The following is a 4194-nucleotide window of genomic DNA, read 5'->3' on the forward strand; positions in this document are numbered from 1 at the left end:
CACACTTTTAAGACAAGCATACTTACTGAATATCAAATAGTCTGTATTTGATTATTAATCAAATATTCATAAGGAGAGAAACATGAATGTAACGAATAAGGGAAAGCCTTCATGTTAAGGACAATGCCTAAGAATAAGGGGTAGATCAGTTCTCCAAAAGCCTCCACAGTTGTGAATCATAACACCCCTGAAGGAATTGCAAATCAGCCTTTATTGATGAAGATGTTGCTTGTAGATTGGGAATGAAATAAATTGGAGGCAGAGGGAAGAGGAGAGAGGTCAGAGAATGCAACTGCCTTTCAGTCTCCTTGTATCATTATCATCCTCTCACATGAAAGGGATCTATTCTGCTTGTCAGAATTAGATCCTCAGCAGCTCTCACACCTTTAATCAGAAGATAGAATAGAACTTCATCAGAAAATTCACACTAGAGAAAAATCATAGCAATGCAATGAGAGTAGGATGGCTTTTGATAGGAAGATAATTTTTATCAAATGTCATAATGAATGTGAACAGGGCTTTACAAACCTAAAGTGTTAGAAATGCTTTAAAAAATTATTTTGTGAAGCTCTTTGGAAAGGCAATATACTTTATGGAACACTGGGAAGTCATAAGAGAGAGAATATGGGATGGCTAACTGATGGGACTTAGAAGTTACTAAACATCACCGAATTCAAAACAAAACAATGAATTTAATGTATGCTGAAAGTGAATGATTAGATTTGAATATCAGAAAATTAATATTGTAAAGAAACCTTATGAATGCATCTTGTAGAGCCTTCCATCATAGAGAATATTAATGTCATTTAAGGGCTTACTTGATAGAAATCTCATAAGTGAAGTAAGATCTTCCTGGATAGTAAAATAGTTATTCAATATCAGTAAATTCAAACTAGAGAAAAAATATGAATGTACACATTTGAGAAAAAAATTCCTTGAGAGCAGAAATAGGATTCACATTGGGGAAGAACAGACACAACATTCTCACACACACACACACAGCTGTGGTTATATTGCCTTAAGACTAAAAGGAACATGGACAGGATTATTTTTTAAATTTATATTTCTTTTAAAAATATATTTATTAAATAAATTATTATATTTTTATTATAAAACATTGCTTTAAATGTTGTTTATTAAATAAATTATACTTTAATAATACACATTATAAAATATATAATTATATTTATTATTAAATAAAGAACTAGAGAGCATTGTAAAATGCAAAATTGACTTTTGATTACATTAAAAAATTCTTGCATAAACAAAACTAACACAAGATTAAAAGGCAAATATAAAGCCAGGAAAAAATATTTAGCCAGTGTTTCTGAAAAAGATCTCATTTCTAAAATATATGAAGAGCTGTGTCAAATTTGTAGGAATACAAGTCTTTCCCCAATTGACAAATGGTCAAAGGATATGAACAGACAATTTTCATATGATGAAATTAAAACCTATCTATAGTCATGAAAAAATGCTCTAATTTGCTATAATTAGAGAAATGCAAATTAAAACATCTCTGAGGAACCACCTCTCATATTGGGAACCGTTGGAATTCTGATGAAAGCTGTAGATGGAACCTTCTTCAGACTCCTGTTTTATAATTTATATAACAAAACAAAAATTAAATTAAAAACACATAGGATTCCAACTGGAAAGAATTAGTTATATATGTGTGTTACGTGCGTATATTTATATATTTCGATGTGTTTATATGTAGTGCGTGTATATATTTATGTAAATATGGATCTATATGTAAACGTGTTTAGTGTTTATAAAGGTCAGGAACACCCTACTGACATTTCCCTGACCTAGAGGGAGCGTTTCCAGACTTAGGGCAAGCAATGGGGATTTCCTGCGCATGGGCAAAACCCTTAGGCTCTAGAACTACGTTTCCCAGAAGGCTGTCGACCCAGGAAGAGAGTTCGGTTCGTGCCACGTGACTCACGTTCACCCCAGGAATCAAACACTTCCCTGGCTCCGCCATCCTCGCCTTGTTTGCAGTCTGCCGGGATCTGTTCAGGCGCGGGGAGCTGAGGCCGGAAAACCCTTGCTTCGCAACTGGAAACCGAGTTACGGTTAATGGGCAGCGGGAGTGGGGATAAAGCCTTTGGCACCGTATTTCTCAGCCTCCTTTCCTCAGAGGAAGCCCACGAAGAACTTCGTCGGCCTTGTTTGCGCAGGCGCAGCCACTCCTTCATGCCTTTCCCGTCGGCATATAGTAGTTTTGCACAGGCGCACTCTCTTGGGTTATTGCTTGTGGAGCCGTCTTAGCGCACGCGCACTCTGGCTATGTCCTTGTGACCAGCCCCGTTTCCTCCCTCTAGTGGTGAATTTTCTCTTTGCACCTTCCTAAGACTTGACATTTATCTCTGTCCATGGTTCTCTCTTGTACATTTTCTCTTCTTGGCTTGAGCCCGATGCTGTCCTTGCTCGGGATGCCTCTTCCGTCCTCTCCCTTCCCTCTTTGCCCGTGCCCTTCCTTTCCCTTTAGTCTCCCAGTCTCTATTCTTCTCCCACTTTCCGTTCTTTCCATCCTGTTGTGTTCCTGTTCCTGGCCTTCCCCACCTCCCTTCTGGCCCTTTCTGCACATTTCCTCTTAGCCTTACCCTTCTCATCTTTGAAAGAATTTCTTTTCTCATTCCTCTCCTATAATTTTCCAATCTTTCCTCTTTCCCTTCCCCCCTCTCCCCTTCTTCCTCTTCTTAGGTCTTCCCTCTCTTATGTCTCCCTTATTTTTCCTCTTGCTTTTCATTAAACAGTTCTTCTTGTCTATTCATGATGCTGGTGCACTGCTGTCACATGTCTGCTCTCTTTTCTGCTTTTCCTCCTTTATTTTTCATGTCTCCTCAGTCTCTTCCAGCTCTTAGACTCTGTTGTGTTTCCATCTGCCTTTCTCTTTCCTCTGTCTGTGAACACTGCTGTTTCTGTTGAGCACACCATCGGTGCAAGCTGCATAAATTCTATTTCCATAGTATTTTCTTTCCCCAAACTTCCCTTAATTCTAATCCATCAAACATGACAATTATTTATTAAACATTTACCTTGTGCTAGATATTATGCCGACTATTTGGTGTACAGAGACAAAAATGAATCGGTCCAGCCCTCAAAGAAATTATGATCCATTACTAGAAATACTGCATACATACAGTACCAAAAATTTAAAGATGAATTCACTAAGATCTGAGTGTTAGGGGATATCAGGAATATCTTCCATATAGATAGTAAGATTTGACTTTAACCTTATAGGAAATTAGGAATTCTCTTAGAGGGAGATGGAGAAGTTCAGGAGACATAAGGTAAATGGCCTTGTACAGAGGCAGGATGATGCATTGTAGATTGTCATAAATGAAAAACGGCAAGCAGGCCAATTCAACTGACCCATAGTATGTTTGTGAAGGGAAATATTGTATAGTAGCTCTAGAAAAATAGTGAAGGGTTTTAAATACTAAAAAGAATTTACTTAATTCTAGAGGTAATAGGGAGATAGAGCAGTTTTAGAATTATCACTGTGGCAGCCATGGAGAAGGCAGGTTAGAGAGAGGAGAGATTTGCAGCAAGTCAAAAAGCATTTATTAAGTGCCAAAGTGTTGTGCTAAGTATTGGGGATACAAAGGCAGAGCTGTCCGTCTATTGGGAAAAAAAAACAACATGCAAACAACTCTGAAATATACAAGAATATTTCAAAATAATCAACATTAAGGGGGAATTGAGGAAGGCTTCTTGTAATAGATGGGATTTTAACTGATCCTTAAAGAGAATCAGGGAAGCTAGGATGTGAAAAGGAAGAGAGGGAGTAATTCAGACCTAGGGGACAAGTAATGAAAATGCTTAGGCAGCACATGAAGTGTTGGGTTTGATGAACAGCAAGGAGACCAGAATCCCTATATGGCAGAGTATGTAGAAGGGAATAAGGTGGGAGAAGCCTGAAAAGGGGTAAGGCTGGTTATGAAAGGCTTCGCAGGCCAAACAGAGGATGCTGCATTTGATTCTGGAGGCAATCGGGAATGACTTTGAGTTTACTGAATAGGCAAGTCATCTAATTGGATCTGCCCATTACTACAGAGGCCATTCTGTCCACCCACAACTTAACTCTTCTCTCAGAGGAAAAGGGAATGTTGTTGTAGAGGATTGGAACTTTGGAGAAGTATACTTGAAACAAGGTGTTAATTCAGTGGAATTGATGAGATAATG

The sequence above is a fragment of the Antechinus flavipes genome, chromosome 1, assembly GCF_016432865.1.
Source record: "Antechinus flavipes isolate AdamAnt ecotype Samford, QLD, Australia chromosome 1, AdamAnt_v2, whole genome shotgun sequence".
Taxonomy (NCBI): domain Eukaryota; kingdom Metazoa; phylum Chordata; class Mammalia; order Dasyuromorphia; family Dasyuridae; genus Antechinus; species Antechinus flavipes.